Here is a 20,522-nt window from a genome sequence, read left to right on the forward strand (position 1 = left end):
CCCGCCCTCCCCGGCTGCCGCTTTCTGTAGGGGGCACTGCAGGGTTGTAGAATCTCAAGTGGAAAAGTTCCCCGAAACTTTGACAGTCCCCCCCGCCCCCAACAACTTTTCCCTGCCTAGTGGGCCCGCGCGCCGGCGTGCCAAGCCTGGCCCTGCGCCCCCCGCGACCCCGGCCCGCTTTCCAGCGCTGGAGTCGGGTCGGGGAGCCCCTCGCGACCGCGGCTGGAGGTTGGGGACCCGGGTGGCCGGGATTCGGGCAGGGGCTCCGCCAGGGCGCGTTGGGATCGAGCCACCCGAGCCCGAGCGCGCGAGCAGGGACTAGGCGGTCGCCCCGAGAGGTGTCCAGCCCGGGGCCACACCACCGGCGGCACGAGGTCACCCCCCGGGCGCCCCGAGGCCGAAGCCCGAGCCAGAAACGGCCTGGGCCGGGCGCGCGGGCCCGAGCGGGTCGGGGTCACGGAGCCAGGCGGCCGCGCCTCCCCCGGGCCCGGGCCCGGGGCTGTGCGGGCTCCCCCTCCCCGGGCGAGCCGGGGCCGCCGTGCCGCGCTCGCGACTGAGGTCTTAACAAAGGAAAATCGCCCCGGCACTCGGGAACGGCCCCCATCCCCGCAATTGGTCCTGCATTAAACAAACTTTACACACACGTGTGTATTTTCCGAGCGTTTCCCGCGTGCTAAGCTCCGGGTTTGCAAAAAAGAAGGAAAAAGCAAAATGGGAAACACAAAGACGGTGTCGGCGCTCACAAAGGGCGGCCCGCAGACCCGCGCGCGGCTCTCAGCTGCACCCGCGGGGCGCCCGGCGGAGTCCCGCCGGGGATCCGCCGGGCAGCTGGCGACCCGCTAGATAGAAATATGTCATTTTTCTTTCCTAAAGGAGAATGTTTCTGTGCATCGGTTGTGTAACTAAAAATTGTTGTGAAACATATCTTTGGTAGGGATATATCAAAATGCATAAAAGAAAAAGAACCGGGAGAGCCAGCGAGCAGGGCTGGCGCTTTCGTTTCGAGGAAGGGGCTGTGGTTTCCGGAGCCGGGCTGCGGGAGAGCGAGATGCGCGGGGAAGCGGCGCTCGTTCGCGGGCTTTCGCGGGCGGTGGACGATGCTCGGGCGAAACAAAACCTCGCAGCCGTCTCGCCGCCGCGCGTCTCCGCGGACAGCGAGCTGCCTGCCTCTCCGAGCGGGAGGCTGCGGCGGGAGAAAGCCGCTGCTCCAAAGGCAGGGACCCCGGTTATCTCGTGGAGGGAAATTCGGGGAGCCTGTGTGCGGACCCCCGGCGAGCTCGGCACCCCAGGAGATATGTGCCTGTTTGCCGAAAGAGGGAGAGAACTGTCCCCACACCGCGTGCGATCCCCGCAGTGAGACCTGACCCGGGGCGCACGGCTAAGCCCCCTGCTCCCCACATCGGGGGACAGATGTTGTAAATAACAACCGAGCCGGTGTTCGGCAAGACATCAGATTAGAAACGTGGTCCGCACCCTGTTCCTTTCTTTTGAGCACTCATCACCTTGCAAAGCAGGGACATGTTTATCTCTGGCTTTCTCCCCCAGGCCAGAACGTGATCTTCCTGTGCAAGCACCGTGTTTTATTCATCTTTGTACCCTCAGCCATTTCATCTATTTGGGACTAGGCTCCAGATAAATGTTTTGTTTTGTTTTGTTTTTATGTGCATGAATGAATTAGAGACCCGCGATACCCTCCACAAACTCTCTGACCTCCGTCAAGTGACTTTAAGCCTTTAGAGCCCTTATCGGTTAGGAAGGGGAAAATGTGGGGTTTTAATAATCCATATAATCCGTGCCCTGTCTACCTCTCGGGGCTATTGCGAAGATCCAATGAGATAAGTGAAAACCTTTGTCAACTATCAGGTGCTGAGCAAATATTATATAGGATGGTTATTCATTCATTCCCTTCACTGGGAAAGCTTAACAAAGTAATTCCTGGGCTTGTGTTTCAGCAGATGGTGGTCGCCCTTCCTGGTCAGTCTTAAATATTTATTGCGGGACAATCTCGTTCTTACATTTAGGAAATCAATCAAGCTTCCATTTCTTTGAGAGAGATGAACGGGCGCTTGCCCACATAAATAATGGAAGAAAAATCCCTGTATTCCCCAAACAGCCACCTCAAGCAACCCAAGAGCCCGAGAGCAAGGAAATCATGAAGAATCCGTGAGACTGGCATAGCAACCCAAAGGCGGCAGCGTGCAGTTATAACCTGGCTGTGTCCAGGCACAAGATCATGTGCGTGAAATAGTGTTAAGTGAAATGGAAGCCCTGGCCAGGACATGCACACTGGTGGAGACCTTGTCCAGTCCGTGTACGCCCTGACCCATACTGGAAGGGAGGTGGGTTGGGGGGAGAGGGAGGTTGTAAATCATTACATTTGAATGTTCCTTGGCTGTTTTATTTTCCTGTCAAGTGGCTCAAGACTGACTTTTTTTTCCAAGCATTCCCTCATGGCCAAGTATGTGTTTCCTTGGAATTGAAATCTAGGTTGATGGTTTTATATTTTAAAAGCTTTCATTGTGACTCATTCTTGGCCTGGGATAGGATTCTGTAATACTCCCCAAGCTCAAAGAGCCTGGGTGTCCTGTTTCTTGGGCTTTGTACCCACTTTCTAACATTTTGCCAGTGGATCCAAGAAGTCACTTTGGGAGACAAGTGTTTCATTGTCTTCTTGTCATCTTAATCAGTGCGGAAGGGAACCATAAACATGGACTTTCCTGGCTGAAGCCAGACAATGGCAGGGGCAGGAGAAGGTTTTCAAGTGCAGATAGGTCAGTGGTTAGACAAAATGGGTCAGCAGCTCCAGACCCACACCCTTCAGGGAAGAAGTTTAGATGAGATAGGGCTCACGGAGCCCTCATTTGGGGCCAGCGCGTACTAAGTGTTCCGAACGTGGCCACGTGTTTTATTTCAGGAGCCGTCTTGCTGACACAAAGCTCACGTAGCCTGGACTCTCCCTGGAAGGCCTCACAGCAAACTCCAAATAGTAGGTCATGGTGGTGGGAACTGGGTACTCCCTGAATACATTTCAAAATTCTTATTCTGTGGCTTAGGAATCCAGATGTGTCTAAACAGGTGGAAAAGGGGTTTACACAGTCTCAAATGGACACCTTTTACCTTGGGCCTTCCTAGCGCCTTCTGGAAGACAGATGGTCATTCTTTTATCAGGATGAGCAGCAGAAGCCCCTGAGCCGAATGAATGTCTCATTTGCACAGACTTGACAGAACAGGCAGATTCTGACCAGATTTAGGAAACAGGAGCTTTGTGCTCTATCTCCCCAAATAGCTCCTCAAAACCTTGAGCATTTCCAACCTCTGGAAACTCCCTAGCTCTGTCTGCCTTCAGCCACGATGCCTCTCGTGAGCAGAGAGATGCCAGAGAGAGGCAAGTTCTGTTTTGTCCAGACTCCATTAGGTTTTTATAGCAGACAGTTCAATTCAGGAAGCATTTCTAAACAATCTAGCAGTGGCTCTGCCTAGCTCTTGCCAGGCACTGCTAAAACGGCTGAACCAGAGCAAAACTCTGGCCTTCAAGGAATGCAGCCTCCACTATTCCGCACAAATGCTGGTTCTCATCATGTGTGTTTCTCCAACAGCCTAACGCACACTCTCTCTTTCCCTCCATCCATCCTCTACCCTGCAGCCGTGGTGACCTTTCCAAAGCGCGACTCTCATCATGTTACTGCCTGATTGAGGCTCTGAAACAGCTCCCTCTGGCCCACACCAGCGACGCTCGGCAGACAACAGGTGTTCTCCAAGCCAGGCCATCACTAATAGTAACTAATGATGGTCTTTTCTTGGTTGGCAGAAAAAAATGAAGCTAATTGATGGAATAGTCTCCCTTTTAAGTGTTTCTCCCCTCACTGTTTCTTAAGCCTTTGTTCACTGCTACCCCTTGGCTGAATATAGTGTAAGATTATATCTGATTTATCCCAGAATCATGAATTTCACTGACAGATTTTTTTCACCTATCAACATTTCCTGGCGTTCTGCACATGGGTGTTCTGTATGGTGGGGGGTCTGCTGGGAGGGAGGCCAGGCATTCAAGACCCTTCCCAACAGCCCTCCACCCCAAACAGTGAGCTCTTTCCTTTCCAGGCCTTGGCTCATGTGGTTTTGTCTGCCTCGATTGTGGGTCTTTCCCCTTTTGCTTTGTGAACTCTTCCTTCAATTCTTAGTGCCACCCATTGTCTACATGTCATAAATGTTTATGGAATAGATGAATGGTTGGACAGACAGATGGAAAGATGAGAGGAAATATATTAAAGACCAGCATATGCCAGAAGGTCAAGACCTCTGGTCCTTTTCCCCACTTCCTCCTCCCTGCGCTCCAGCTACACTGGCCCTCTTGCTAGTTCTCAGACCGCCTTAGAACTCGCTGCTCCTGCCTACTTAGTCTATTCACACGACTGGCTCCTTCTCAAGACTCAGGTCTCAGATCACCCCATGTAAAATAGTCCCCCGACCTTGTCTGTGCCATTGGGAAAGGAACGTCCTCTCCTGGGGCCCTGGGCCATCACACCATGGGGCTGTGTTTGATCAACTTCAAGACTGAAACAACATCTAACCTCATGGCTTTTGATCTTTGAGGTCCCCAAAGAAACCTCTTAAGTAACAGGTCATGCCAGCAAAGCATACATTCTGTTTTCTTCTGTGGGATGATGTTGACACATGTGTCCTCAAATAAATCAACCTTCATATCTTAACCATCTTCCTTGGCAAGATCAATTAGTCGAAGTGCCAAGCCGGGGCTGACCTGGATGACTCAGCCCTTGAAAAATATAAAGGAAACCATTGTGTTTTCACGTTAGCAGGCACTGAGACACAGCCAGCTCATCTATTTCTATATATTGTTTTTCCCATGGTGGTAACCACTGGCCTGTCCGTGGTATTCTGAGTGTTGTCAAGTACAGACCTGGACCCAGTCTTCTCCAGATGCCACTCTGGTGACCAGCAGCCTCTCATTAGCCACGTGGCCTAGTAAGAGTCAAGACTCCTTGGGCTGCAAGGGACAGAACCCAAATCAAATTGGTTTCAGCTTAAAAGCAAATGTATTGGCCCAAATAACTAAAAAAAAAAAAAAAGAAAGGAAAGAAAAATCTAGGCAGAGCTGGATCCAGAGGGGAAATGCTATCCACAAGAGTCTCTCAGCTCTTCCTTCCTCTGCATGTGTTTCATGCTCGGGCTAGCTCTCCCCAGGAGGTGGCAAATTGATATCTGGAAACCCAGCCCTGGTGTCTCATGGCATAGCAACCCCAGTAGAAAGGACGCTTCTCTTTCTCAATAACTTCAACAAAAGGCTAGAACCGACTCTCACTGGCCTGTCGTAGTCCCATCCTCATCCCTGGACCCTAAATACCAAACTGTGGCCAGAAAGTAGTGGTCATCTGATTGGCTGGGCTTAGGTCATGTGACCACTTCTGGACTCAGGAAGGTGAGGGCGGCTGGGTCTGAGCCACCCAAACAAAATGCACTGCAAGTTCGCCCTTTTTGAAATCAGTGTGTTGGACCCAAGAAAAGGGACATTGGGTACTCCAATGCAGCAGGTTTCTGCCTCAAGCCAGTTTCCAATCCTTACTCTGTGCCCTTCACACATGGCCATCTGCCTCTCCTTGAAACTCACTCCTTCGTAGTCGGTCTGTGGCCCAGTCCCCAGATGTTTGGTTCTTGCTTTTCTTATCTTACCCTTTACCTACCCGTGGTTTCAGGGACCACCTAGCGAGAGGTTCTCTCCACAGACTCCACCGTGTCCAACAGCACAGAGCCTCCTGGATGTCCTCCCCGTCCCACAGTGAACCCCTGGCTTCGCACCTAGGTATACTCCTCCTCCTGGATTCCTGATCTTCATCAGTGGTACCACCAGTCAGCCGAGCCCCTAAGCAGAGCCTTTGGCATCATCCACCATCCTAGATCCTCCTTGTCTGAGTCAACGTACCATCCACAACCAGAATGCAAAAGATTCCTCCTCCTACGTGTGGGCGGTCCTTCCGCCCCTCCGTGCCCACGGCCACTCCACTGGTCTCGGCCCTTTTGCCTGGAAAATCACAACAGCGGCCTCTCAGCCTTGTCTCCACGCTTCTGATGCTGGTCCCTGATGCAGGATGTTCTCTAAACCATCACCTTCCCCAAAAGATCAACCTGGTCGTGCTGCTCTCCTGATTAGATGCCTGCTCTGTCATCCTACTGCATATGGAGAAAAAATGAACTCCCTAACTTTGCCTCTAAATGCCTTTAGTGCCCATGCTTCTCGAGCCACACCCACAGGGAATCCTATGCCTTGTGGAACATTCTCCGCACCCTCCGTGTTTACCATTTCTGTGCCTTTTGACATCTGATAGCTTCTGCCTTGAATTTTTTCCTTCACTCCCACCCCCTCCTCCTGGAAGACTCACTCACCTTTCAAGATCAGGTTCCAATGTCACCAGTGAGCCTGTCCCCAGCCCCACAGGCAACATCAGTCACTTCCCCTTCTTGGAGCACAAAGCACCACGTCCATTCATGGCCTGGAGGACACGCCACGCTGTCTTGTGTTGGTCTGTTTCCACATCTGCCTTCTCCACTCGTCGGGGGCCGTGGGGAGGGCAGGCACTGCCCGGGGAAGCACTTGCTCATTGAGCGTGACTGGATGAATGACATTTGAGCACTGCTGATGGGGGATGTGGAATGAGGCAGGTTACAGCACATCACGTGGGAAGATGGATCCTTGTTTTACAACCAAAGCCCAGGGTTTGGGATGTGAAGTTTGTGTTTTGTTTTTGTTTTTTTTGCGGCACGCGGGCCTCTCACAGTTGCGGCCTCTCCCATTGCGGAGCACAGGCTCCGGACGTGCAGGCTCAGCAGCCATGGCTCACGGGCCTAGCCGCTCCGCAGTATGTAGGATCTTCTCAGACCGGGGCACGAACCCGTGTCCCCTGCATCGGCAGGCGGACTCTCAACCACTGCGCCACCAGGGAAGCCCTTGGGATGTGAGGTTTGTGAGGCCAGGCCGGACCAAGCGAAGTCCAGCTAGATGTCTTTAGGGCCAGCTACCTGTGATCAGGAGGCATCCATAAGCCCAAATGGCTCGAGATGTACTGGGGCTAATGAGAAGTTTGTATAAACTGAGGACAGAGGGGGAAAAATCCAGCTGAATTCTGCATCTCCAATTGGCAGATCTCCTCTGAGAGGCCAGCTCATCCTTAGCCACAGTCTAAACCAATTTGAGCCTCAAGGTTGGATCGTCGGGGGTAAACACACGTCTCTGGTACCCACACTCTTTCTCTTTTTTTGCTTCCAAAGTTCAGTTACAAACCTAGTTAAGTGTTTCCTTTGGCTCTATTAGTTGTGAGTCAACTATTCTCCCCTGATGGGATCAATGGTGTGCTTCATGTCTTTTTGGTGGAAATAGAGGCTGAGTGAGTCAGACTGGAGTCAAATTATCTATGGAAGTATGCCTGGGCATGAGTCTGAGTGAAACTCATTCAATTCTCTCTAGGTGCCCTGTTTCCCCCAAGGAGCCGGGGAAGCAGGGCATGTGCCACTTGCAACATTCAGTGGAGAGTTGTGTGCAGGCCCCTGGGGACCACAGAGTGACACGACTTGATGTAACGGGGACTCACTCTTGCCGAAGACCCAGTCTAAGCAGGGTGGGGTAGAGGTCTAGGGAGGGGCCAAGCTCTCACAGACTTTTCTGCATGGGTCACATCTCCTACTTCAAAGGTTACCAGGACTGAGATGTCTAGCACCTCCTCAGTGCCCTGAGCACCATTTCCAGCCATCGGCATTAAGATCCCACTCAACCAATGAAGGCGCCGATTGCTTTACCAATACAGAAGTATTGAACAGCTACCATGGACACAGCATCATGGAGCCTCTGGAGTCACGTAAGACGCTCTGCTCTCAAAGAACTCACAGTCTAGCTGGGGACACAAAACCAACAGACGGGAAACAATTAGTGAGCATTGGAGCTTGAAAAAATATGCCAAAGTGACTATAAAGGCAGCAGTGGTTCAGAAAAGGGAGAGATTGATATTTCAGCAAAAGCTTCCTCATGAAGGAAACAGAGGAGGACCCGTTCCTTGCAGGATGGGAAAGGGCTTCAGAAAGGGGAGGGCATTCCAGAGAGGGGGAAGCAGCATGGGCGAAGCTGAAGAAGCAGGGCTCAGAAGAAGGTGGGCGAGGGACCAGGAGAGAGCCCCACTGAGCCCCGTAAACACTGGGGAGGTGACGATGCAGAGGGAGCGAGATCTGGAGTCCCCTGAAGGTCAGGGGTTTAAATGTGACATTCATTCCATTCATAAGCACTTATCTCGTGCCTCCTCTGTGTCGGGCACTGTGGATTGTGCTGGAGGTTCAGAGATGAACCAGACACAAGGAAAGTCAGACACTTCAATAAATATCTTCCAGTAAGTGTTACAGGGGACATACCCACCAGCTGCCTGGAAGCCAGAGAGGGGCAGCTGGCCTCACTTAATGAAGGTTAATGGGGGCTTCTCAGAAGGAAGCTCACTGAGCATCAGAAGTTGTCCAGGTGGGGAGGGGCAGACGCCTGATGTGGTCATGTCCCCTGCAGTGTTGTTTATCAGAGTGAAAATGCGCAGACAATCTGAATTCCCAGCAAAAAGCCACGGATGCAATAGGTTATGGTCCATCCAATGGGATCCTGTAGAGCAGTTAAAAAGGATAAAGCAGCTCAGTATATATTGATTTGGAAAGGTCTCCAAGATACAGTGTTAAGAGAAAAAAAAAAGGCAAGATCCAGAAAAAAAATACTGTATGCTCTATTTCACATGAGGAAAAATTATATATGTGTTTTGCTGGCAAATGACTAGACATCTCTAGAAAGAGATGCAAGAAACATGGAATAATGGTGGCTTCAGGGAGGAGAGCCAGCAGGGGAGCACAGAGGAAGGCTGTGACTCAGGCTTGGTGTAAAATGACTCCAAAAAGAGCCGTCGCTTGAAGCTTGAATCTTAAAAGGTGCTGAGGGCCAGCCAATGGATGGGTGAAGAGCAGTATTCTGGGAGACGGGATGCTCAAACGAGCCTCGGTGTTCCTAGACCCTTAAAGATGTCTGGGAGGAAGATGGACAGGTAGAAGATGCAGCATAATGCACCCTAATGAGAATGATGTTCCAGCCTAAGGAGTTCACACCTTAATCCAAAACCACTCACTCACTGCGTCACTCAATACTGATTCAGGATGGCTCTCCAATATGCTAACTTGGTATCTCGGTGGCCCGGTTCCATCCAGACAGGCTGCTAGAACAAAATGCCACAGACTGGGTGGCTTATAAACAACAGAAATGTACTTCTCACAGACCTGGAGGCTGGGAAGATCCAAGGTCAAGGTGCCAGCAGGGTCGACCACCGGTGAGGGCCCTCTTCCTGGTGAATAACTGGTGTCCTCTCACCCGGTGGAAGGGGGTGAGGGAGCTCGGCGGGTCCTCCTTTATAAGGCACTAATCCCATTCATGAGGGCTCCACCCTCGTGACCCAGTCACCTCCCAGAGGCCCCACCTCCTAATACCATCACCTTGGGGGTTAGGATTTCAACACAGGAGTTTCGGGGGGCAGTGGGAGGAAAATAAGCATTCAGACCATAGCACTTGGCCAGGCTGAATGACATTTCCTAGAATCCCCTTTCTTCCATGTTTGTAGTCGGGATGGGCCACAAGGAGAGTCTTGCAAGCTTCTGGAGGCATCGTTCCTGACCTGGGACACAGGATGGACAAACCAGTGTGCCGCCTGTCCTCCGACAGTTCCCTTGCCAGGAGGAAGAATCAGAAAATAAACAACAAATAAATAATGCGATCTCAGAAAGTAAGGATTTGCCAGCAGAAACCTAAAAAAAAGTGGCCTGCTTTAGACCAGGGATGTTTCAGGGAAGGCCTCTCAGAACAAGCGACCTTGATCTGAAGGACAGCGGGGAAGGCCAGTCGTAGAGGCTCAGACTGAAGGTCGAGGTCAAGGGCTCCGAAGTGGGCCAAGCCAGAGCCTTTGAAGAAGAGGAAGGAGCGGAGGGGAGAGCGTGAGGGGTGAGGTCGGAGCCGAGGGACTCGTTGGCCTTGGAAGTTGGGCGTTTGGATTTTATTCTAGAAGCATCCTGGAGTCAAGGTATCTTTCAAAGTTGGCCACGTGAGAGGCCACACAAAGCTTTTCCTTTAAAAAGTGGGGATAAACCATGGTCTTGCTGTGTGTGTGCATGCGTGTGTGTCAGAGAGGGAGGGAGAGAAATCTCATGTCTTGGTCTTTGCCTCGGGCTGACTTGCAGATCTTTCCACCCTGCGTCTGTGCTGGGAGGGCCCGGCGCCCCGCTGGTCTCACCAGAATTCCATCTTTCCAAGGAAATCAGACTTCCTCCTGCTAAGGAGTTCTTTCCAGGCCCCTGATAAAAGCATTATGTGAAGCTGAATAACTCACACGGTTTTACGTTTCATTTCCCCAGGATGCCATTAGCAACGCAGAGCCCTTCTGCCTTTTTTCAACAGAATTTCCTACCCTGTTCTTCCTGGAGCAGAAGAAAAACGAAAGGGGAGAAATGGTCTCGGGGAGTTGGGCCCCCTTTCAGCAGAGGCAGGACCTCTCAGAACACAACAGATGGCAGCCACCTTCCCAAGGGTCATTGCTCCACGCCTCTGGCTCCTGTTCCAAGTCTCCTGACCTCAGCATTTCTATTTAATTGATTTAGAAATAACGAATTTATTAGATAGATGCTTAGAGACCACGGAGGCCGGTGGAGGGAAGCCATTTGGCCAAGGTCACATGCTGCCCGGTGGCAGGATTTGGCCTTGAACCCAGCTCGACTCCCACCGTGGCCTTCAGCACACTAGTGTCCCTCTGAGAAGAATTAGTACCTTCCCTGGGTCCCCGACGAACACCAGCACCTCCTGTGTGTGGGTCTCTGGGAGAGTGGATCTCACTTCTCACTAAATCACTTAGATCATGGCCTGTTCCCGAGCAGGAAGTTGGCTGGGTGTGCAGGTCAGAGAGGACGGAAGCAGGGAACCATTTACACGCTGGGGAAAGGACTCGGACCCTTCAGCCAAGCCATACACAGGCTTAGAACACAGCCAGCTTCTCCTGGGTCGGAAGATGACTGGTCACCTCGTGGGAGGGCTGGCTGCGCTCACTTCTCTCCCATCATTTAAGACCCGAAGCTCTACCTTCAAAAAGCCTTCCTGGATTGATGGAAGATGAATGGATTCTTTGGCCTCGACCAGCGTTTCTGGACTCACTGGTCATTCCAGTAAAGGTCCCAGAACTGAGCCTCATTGGCCAGATTTAGGTCACCTGCCTCTTCATCCCAGAACCAATCAATCTTTAACCCTGGGGGAGGGAGGGTCTGTCTGGCCTGGCCTGGTTCACTCACAAGGGCTGAGGCAGGTGTGGGGAGGCCTTCCCAAGGAAAATCAGGGTGTTGTGAGTGGAAGCAGGGAGAGTCGATGCTGGGCCGGCAGAAAGAACAGCGAGCCCCAAAGCCCGAAAACAAGGATTTCCTTATGTCCATTTCAGAGCCACAAAGAGCTGCGGGGCCACATATTCATTTCTGTGTTATGCTCAGGCAGAGTGAGGGCTTTGTAAACATCTGTGGAGTGAATGAAAGAATAAATGAATAGTAAGTGAAGGGCGGACCTCCTGGGAGTGGGAGGCAGTCCCCACCGTGGGAATAGAGCAGGGGACGGCCCCGGACCCCATGCTTGGCTCGTGGAGAGGGCACGAGGCCCCAGCAGGCTGACTGCACCCCTGCCAAAGGCGCTTGGGCTTGAAGCTAAGCCGGAGGCTGCGTGAGCTGGCGTGCTGGTGGCGGGGTGCTACGGGCTCAGAGTGCAGCTCCGTGTGAAATGAGGGCTGTTCTTCCCCCTGTGTCAGCCTTGGCCAATGGCCCTGGTCCTGGAGGAACTTTCCAGGCAACAGATGGATCCAGAGTGATAGGACGGAGCCCCAAGGCGTGATGATTTCCTCGCTCCTGGGAAGCCGAGGCGTCACCAGCCCAGAATGAAGAATCGTTGATAGGCTTGTCTCCTGAGTTGGGGGGTGGATGGCTGGGGGGGACCTGGACAACATCCAGGAGAGATGGTGGGGCAGCATCCTTTCCCCAGAGGCTGGCCTGGCTGGAGCAGGGCTCCCTGGGCCCCTGACAGTCATGCTGGGCACGGGCAACGGTGACTGAACAGACAACTCCTTTGTTTCCAGTGCAGGAGGCTCTGATGGGCCATCTTGAACACCTGGAAAGGGTAGTGGGAACGGGCCATGCATGTCTGAATGCTAAACAAGGCTGCTTTGGGATGCTTTTCATGCAAATCCCATGACTGAGTTTCCCATGTGTGGGAGCACTTTTTTCACAGCTCCTTGTTCTTAAAATGAGAGGCACACGGAGGCTGCAAAGATCTGCTATAGCCCCCGGAGGACCTACTGGGAAAGGAACAGCCCCAGGCCCTCGGCTCACGAAGAAAAAGCATCCCATTCTGCAAGAAACTCTGCCGAACCATGCTTCTCCTTGCGGGGAGGAGGTGCTGTGCTACATCTGTGCTCAGCACCCGATACGAGTCATCTCAAATAACCCTCCAAACGGTCCCAGGGGCCAGCGTTCCTGAGGTCATGGAGAGGCAGTGCCAAGATGGAACTCAGGTCCGGCTGGCTCCAGGGCCCACACCCAACCCCTCAATCATCTTGTACATTTTCAGGGAATCTACCACTGCCACCCACGATGACCTTGGTTAAGTACACTCAGCCAAGGGCACCTTGTAAGCAAGTCCTCCAAAGACAACCGTAGCAGAGCCCCCAGGAACAGGAGTGGGACAGATACCGCGAGTGTGCCAGGCACAGAGCCGGCTGCTGTGGATGCCGTGGCCAGCAAGACGCAAGGTCCCTGCCTCATGGCAGACAGCAGAATCACATGAAGGATGATCCGGGAAGGCCTCTAGGAGGAGGTGACACTGGCGCAGAGAAACTGTCTGGGGAAGAGTGTCTCAGGGAGAGGGAACAGCAGCATCTGTGATGTTGCCCGAAGGACTTGGGGTTTGGCTGAATCAAATCAGGCTGTTGCCCATTCCTCGAGTCTTGACTTGTGGGCCACCTCCGCGTCTCCCTCTCCAGTTCTGAAACACCTTGTGCCCCTGAGGGCTGTGGTCTGAGAGCAGCAGTTCCTCTGGCCTGGAAGCCTCCATCCAGTCCCTGCAAGCTACAGCCACAGAGGAGGTTCTGAGTCCGCCTCTCCTTTCAACGTTGGGTCTGGCGGGCTTCCACCGGCTGGGTGGTCTCATTCCCCCATCCGTGTGGTCGCCTGCCCTGGCCGTCACCTGAAATAGAAGGATTCCGAGGCCCTTCTCCCCAAACTTCTCCAGAACGTCTCCATGTGACCCAAGGGCTGGCCAGCACTTTCTTCTCTGCTCCAGGGAGATTCACCATTAAGAACATTTTCTTTCTTTCTGATTTGTTTTTGTCTTTTAACAACCGCGGATCTCCAGCTGGCTTCACGTTCTTTTCTCTGGTGGAAAAGGTTGCAGGAATGTCTCTGGCGCTCTCTCTCTCTCACTTGATTTGAAAGGTGCAACAGGCCACCATCAAAGAACCTAATAGGACAGAGGGAGGGAGGTGGGGAGGGGCGGGAACAGCTGTCCGATGACTGTGCCTGGCCTTCAAGGAGGTCACGTCCCCACCGGACTCCTCAGTGTGTCCGCTCCTCAAGTGGGCACATACATTCTTGACCCACAGGAGCATCCTGAGAGACAGAAGGAGGAATTTCCACGAGGCCGCAAGCGTTTGGAAGAAAGGAAGCTGGAGAGAAATCGCTCTAGATCAGGTCCCCAACCTGGGGGCTGGATGGTTCTCTGCCGGGAGGCTGTCCTGTGCGTTTTAGGATGGATGTGTAACAGCTTTCCTGGTCCACATCCATGAGAGGCCAGTGTAAAACCTGAACTGTAACAACCAAAAATGTCTCCAGGCACTGTCAGACACCCCCAGTTGAGATCCACTGCACTTTAGGTCCCAAGGCCCAGGATGGTGTCCCCGAGGCCGGTAGCTGTCAGGACTGGGCGGCCTTCAAGGGGAAGGCTCTTGGTGCCTCCAGGGCTGGGGCACATTGACACTGTGGGGAACCAGGAAAGACTTGGGCCCCAAGCTGGTGCGAGGCAACCCCTCACTTGGACCGGGACACATCATCGCCTAGGAGGCCCCTGTCTTGGGAGAAGATGTCCCCTCCTCTGAGCGCTCAGAAAGGCCCGCAGGATGCAGAGAATCCTCCCAAAGCCCCCGTGGTCCTGCTGCTCTGTGACCTACAGGAACATCAGCCCCTTTCGGTGGGAGATGTGTTCCCGAGTTGCAGGGGGAGAGGGGTCTGCAGACCTCCAGCACATCAGATCCCAACAAGGAAGGCCAGTTGGGGCCTGGCGTTTCTTTGAGAACCTCCCTTACACGGCTCCCCAAACTGGGGTGGCTATGGCCTAAGCTTTACTTTTCTTACACTTCCATTTTTAATTTTTTTCCCATGGTTCTTGGCTCTGGAAAAAGTGGAGAAATGTATACAGTGACCATACTGTTGATGTCTTGTTCAGAAAGGAGAGGAGGAAAGATTTCAGTTACTCAGAGAAAACACTGGCTGATGTGTGGGTTAATAAATCACGCCCACATTTATGCATTTGCGGGTGTGGGTCTCGATGGCATTTTTCCTTTCTCAAGAAGAAAATTTAAGCTCCAGACTCTGACACGGCCCCATTAAATAGGGCCTTTCTCCCGCCTGCCTGCGGGAGGGCTGCTTTCATAAGAGCGTTTGTCAAACAGCACAGATCCCCACTCCCCCTCCGTAGGGAGTGTGGAGACTCCCACCCCGGCCCAGCATCTCAGCCCTGAGGGCCTGGCCTTGGGAGAGGCAAGCAGGGTTTCCCCGGTATTGAGTTCATGAAACTAGAGACAGGAAGGTGCCTTCCTGAGCGGGGTACCACGGCACGTCCAGCATCCAGGACAGCGCCAGGCACGTCGTCTGTACTTAGTAGGCGTAGAAAAATGACTCCTTTACACCCAGATTGGCGAGATCTTGGTCTTTGGCACATCCCCCTCCCCCCAGCCTCCCCTCCAGCACACAGATCCCCCCGCCCCCTCACACTCTTCTCCCCCTCGCTTAATCTAGCTTGTAGTCACTTGGCTATATAATGACTGTTGAATAAACTATCGATCAGATAACAAAGATTTTTAACATCTATCATGTATATGCCACTGGGTTAAGACCTAGAAAATATACGGGGCTTTGGGGAGGGGGAGTGAGCCTCTCAGTGATGAAGGACGGCAAATCCATGCAATGCCTGCCCCACTCGTCTGCCACCCCGTGATCTCAGCAGACATTGCTGATCAGTCACTGCACACGTAGTTCCAGATTTCTGTTTGACGTAGAGCTCTGGGCTGCTTCTCCTTGGGAAGGTCTCTCAGTTTGTAGCTCTGGGAGATAAGGGGTCACCCACTTGGCCAGCCAGATGTGTCACATTTATCCTGGTGATCAGTGGAGTAACAGACGTCTCGTCACCCTATTCTGTGTATCTTGGGAGGATTAGACACCCACCCGTCATAAAACAAAGAGCCTTAGGAGGCGGAGCCATGAGTGCCGATGGCCAGATGAGGCCATGGCAGGAGGCCGAGGCTTTCTGAGGGGCTACTGCTCGCCTCCACCATGGCCAGCCTGAAAGGCTTCCTAGGGGAGGTGGCATGCCAGTGTGCTGGCTGTCTCACTAGGGCATTTGTCTCTGATCACATGGCAATCCTGCATCCCTGCTCCTCAGTGGGACCCACTGCTATCCGGCCCTGGGAGCCTTGGATACATTCTTAGAACTGGCCAAACCTTCCCCTCCCCAGGGCCTTTGCACCTGCTGTTGTCTCTGCCTAAACTGCTCTTGTCCTAGCTCCTCCCATGGCTGGCTCCTTCCTCACCTCCAAGTCCCAGCTCAGATGACTCCCCCTCAGAGAAGTCCTCTGGCTGCACCCTCCTGCTGGGTCTTCCCATAAGTCTCTATCTCAGCACCTTGTGTTGTCCACTAGATGTGAGCTGGCCTGCAGGATATAGAAGCAACCCAAGTGTCCATCAACAGATGAATGGATAAAGAAGATGTGGTGTATATATATATATATATATATATATATATATATATATATATATATATATACACACACACACAATGGAATACTACTCAGCCATCATAAAGAAGGAAATTTTGCCATTTGCAATAACATGGATAGACTCAGAGGGTATATGCTAAGTGAAATAAGTCAGACAGAGAAAGCCAAATACTGTATGATGTCACTTATATGTGGAATCTAAAAAATACAACAAACTAGTGAACATAACAAAAAAGAAGCCGACTCACAGATACAGAGAACAAACTAGTGGTTACCAGTGGGGAGAGGGAAGGGGGAGGGGCAGTATAGGGGGAGGGGATTGAGAGGTACAAATTATTATGTATAAAATAAGCTACAAGAATATATTGTACAGGGCCTCCCTGGTGGCGCAGTGGTTGAGAGTCCGCCTGCCGATGCAGGGGATACGGGTTCGTGCCCCGGTCTGGGAGGATCCCATATGCCGCGGAGCGGCTGGGCCCGTGAGCCATGGCCGCTGGGCCTGCGCGTCCGGAGCCTGTGCTCCGCAGCGGGAGAGGCCACAACAGTGAGAGGCCCGCATACCGCAAAAAGAAAAAAAAAAAAAAAAAAAAAAGAATATATTGTACAACACAGGGACCATAGCCAATATTCTATAGTAGCTATAAATGGAGTATAACCTTTAAAAATTGTGAGTCACACTTGTACACCTATAACATATAATATTGTACATCAACTGTACTTCAACAAAACAAAAATAAATGAATGACTGCATTGAATGCCTGCATGAATGAATAAAAATTTTTTAATGGTTAAAAAAAATAAAAATAAATGCTATGAAAATGGTAAAAAAAAAAAAAAAAATGGATCTGACTTGGCCTGGGCAGCTCATGACTCTGGCCCTAACACAGATGGTCAGGCATATTATAGGTGCTCAATAAATATTTGTCCAAAGAAGGAAGAAGGAATGAAGCTCAAAAGGTTTCTTGGAAGGTGCAGGGGACAAGGAGGCCTTTGCAAAGCCTGTCCAGAAAGCAACAAGCCACACTGCACGTTTCATGGAACCCTGGTCACTACCCTGAAGTTGCCGTTAACTCTTCTGCTGAGGAAACCCGTACAGCAACCCTGTCCCCTGAAGTGAGCTCACTGGTCCTCCGTGAAGCTGGCTTCTGCACATCTTTCCCACATGAATTGCGGGTGGGGTGAGCATTGGGAGCAAGCAATGGTGCGGCCAACCGATTGGCTGATGGAAAACAATGGAGAAGTTGTCCCCTTAGCACGGGATAAGATGAACAATAGCCCTAATGCCCATGCACCTGGCCCAGGCCCTGTGCTAAGAGTCCCCCAGCCAAGTTCCTTTTAGTCCTTCTAACAACCTAGTACCTCCATTTTACAGATGAAGAAACTGAGGCTCAGAGAGGCTTGGCCAACATTTTAAAGAAGGGGAGAGAGGAGCTCAGAGAAGTGAAGTTGCTTGTTCAAGGCTGCACAGCTAGTAAGCCAGAGACCCAGGGCTCAAACCTGGACGGCTATATCCCTCTCAGGCCCTGGTACTCTTTATTCAGAGACCCTACAGCAAAGGGTCTCAGAAGGGGAGGCAGGTGGGGCCTGGCCAGAGTCAAGGCGTTGGCTCCCCACATGGGCTCAGGGCTGAAGGGCTCTCCCTTGGTTGGGAGGACCCCCGAGAAGGTCTGCTGCTGCCCCTGGCCACAGCCATCACAGGGCCTCTGGTCTGAAGTGGGAAGCCATGTCAGACACAGACCTGGAGCCCAGCCCACGTCTGGAGAAGGCCCGAGGGCCGTGGCCCACCATCTTGGATGGTCTCTAGGCTACCCATTTCTTCGCCACCTTTCTGGCTATCAGAGCCCCACGCAGCCTGGAACAGCCCTCCACAGCCCAGTCCCCTGTCTTTTGTGCAGCTTCCCATCCAGGTGTCTTTGATTTCTGCAACTGTCTTCCCACCCAGGCTTCAGTTCAACCTCCTTTGGGTTGTATCAGTGTCTTGGGGCTGCTGAAACAAAGTGTCACAAACTGGGGGACTTAAAACAACAGGAATCTAATCTCTCCCAGTTCTGGAGGCCAGACATCTGAAATCAAGGTGTGGGCAAGGCCGCACTCCCTCTGCAGGCTCTAGGGGAGGATCCTTTCCTGGCCTCTTCCAGCTTCTGGTGGTTGACTTGTGGCTGCATCCCTCCAATCTCTGCCTCTGTCTTCACGTCATCATCTCCCCTCTGTCTCTGTCTTCTCCTCTCCTCTTCTTTTTTTTTTGGCTGCATTGGGTCTCTGTTGCTGCGCGCAGGCTTTCTTTAGTTGTGGCGAGCGGGGGCTACTCTTCGTTGCGGTGCGCGGGCTTCTCATTGCGGTGGCTTCTCTTGTTGCACAGCACGGGCTCTAGGCGAGTGGGCTTCAGTAGTTGTGGCGGGTGGGCTCAGTAGTTGAGGCATGCGGGCTCAGTAGTTGTGGCGAATGGGCTCTGGAGCACAGGCTCATAGATGTGGCGAATGGGCTCAGTTGCTCCACGGCATGTGGCATCTTCCCGGACCAGGGATCGAACCTGTCTCCCCTGCATTGGTAGGCGGATTCTTAGCCACTGTTCCACCAGGGAAGTGCCCTCTCCTCTTCTTATAAGGACACCAGTCATTGGATTTAGGGCCCACCTGAATAATAATTTAGGGCCCACCAGTAACTTCACCTCAAGATCCTTAACTAGGTACATCTGTGAAGATCTTACTTCCAAATAAGGCCACTGAGGTTCTGGATAGATGTGAAATCTGGGGGAGACACAATTCAGTCCAGGCCAGGGGTGATCAGGACAGCAGCTGGATGTGGACAGCAGCCCCTGAGCATCCAGAGCTGTCCTCAGATCCAGACGCCCCAGAGCTGAAGGCAACATTAACAGCCAGAGCTGCCTGGCTGGCTTGTTGCCCTGGTGGGTACCACCTCCCACCTCCCACCCCTCCTCAGCACCAAGCTCCCTCAGTGGGGTCTAGGCAGCCCCGTTTGCCAGGATGACTTCAGGAAAGGCCTGCATTGCCTTCTTTCTTTAGGGGCAGGATGGAGCTCAGGTCATCCTGCCCCTTGGATTCCATCATCATTGACTTTTACTTTGTTTTCTGGAGTGGTATGTTTTTAACTTGTTTTGTTTCTTAAAAAGCAAGCCAGGGCCACGGAAGAGGCTTTAAGTCCTTGTAACATCACCACAGGCTAACAGAGGGCCCATTGTCCCCAGGGCCAGGTGCCCTCTGGGGAGATGTAGGTCTCTCTCCTCCTGGGCCTGAGGCTGGTCGCAGCTGTCCCTGAATCCCGCTTTTGCTGGAAAGTGGGTGGTAGAATGGACCCCGTGAGAGTCATAAACCCCAGGCAGGAATGAAGCATGGCTGAAAAGGCTAGGCTTCGAATGGAATAATATACAGCCTGGGAGCTAAGCCTCCTCTTATTCCAGGGCCCGGGTGCTGTAACAAAGCCCACAGATGGATTCCTGGGAAGATCTGAACCAGCAAAAGAGACCTAAGGACTGGCCTGCCTGCCTTCCAGTGTTCAGAGGCAGTCAAGCCAGAGTGACTGCCCTCAGGGGGCCCCCTGTTCACGGGGGAGACCAACACACAGGCAGGGTGCTGGGGGAAGGGGGAGGAAACCCAGGTGTGGGGTTCAGGAAGGCGGGCTTTGGAACACCCCGGCTTCTCTCCATCTGGTCCCGCCTGGTCCCCCCGCTGCCTCCCTGCTCCATGACATCATGACAGGCCCCCTCGCTGGGCTCCCAGGTTTGCACACAGGAACCAGAGGGACTTTTAAACATCAGATGAGGGAGCTGGCGTAGGCAGAGGTAGGTAGAGTGCTACTGGATGGTCCAACGATCACCATTTTATTGAAAATGACAAGGAAGTAGTTTCTATATGTACCAGGGGTCCCCAGCCCCTGGGCCACGGCCTGTTAGGAGCCGGGCCGCACAGCAGGAGATAAGCGAGCGAGGCTTCATCTGCCGATCCCCATCGCCCCCCCTCGCTCGCATCACCGCCTGAGCCATTCCCTGCCACCCAGCCCCCCGTCCGTGGAAAAATTGTCTTCCACGAAACCGGTCCCTGGAGCCAAAAAGGTTGGGGACCACTGCTCTATACACACACATTCCCACAGCCTCCTGTGCTTTTTTACCCTCTCCCTTGTCCAGGAAGGGTTGTTGCTGGGACACGGATGAGTATCTCCGGCCACAGTGAGCACGGGCCTCTCTGAGCCCCTGCCACACCAGCGATGCCCCCTATGCAGCACTTCCCCCCTTCTGGCCGTTTCCTGACTTCTCTGGGGAAGAAGTTGATGAGGATCTGCCTACAAACCGTCTAATCTTTGAAAATCACACACAGCTCTTGAGACCAAAACAACCAACTTTGCCCAGACTTGAAGGGTCCTTGACACCAACCGAGGGCCTTGGAGGAAAGACAAGTTCTCACCCAGGGGATAAATGCATCCACT

This window comes from Mesoplodon bidens (genome assembly GCF_964165515.1).
Source record: "Mesoplodon bidens genome assembly, chromosome: 15".
NCBI lineage: Eukaryota > Metazoa > Chordata > Mammalia > Artiodactyla > Ziphiidae > Mesoplodon > Mesoplodon bidens.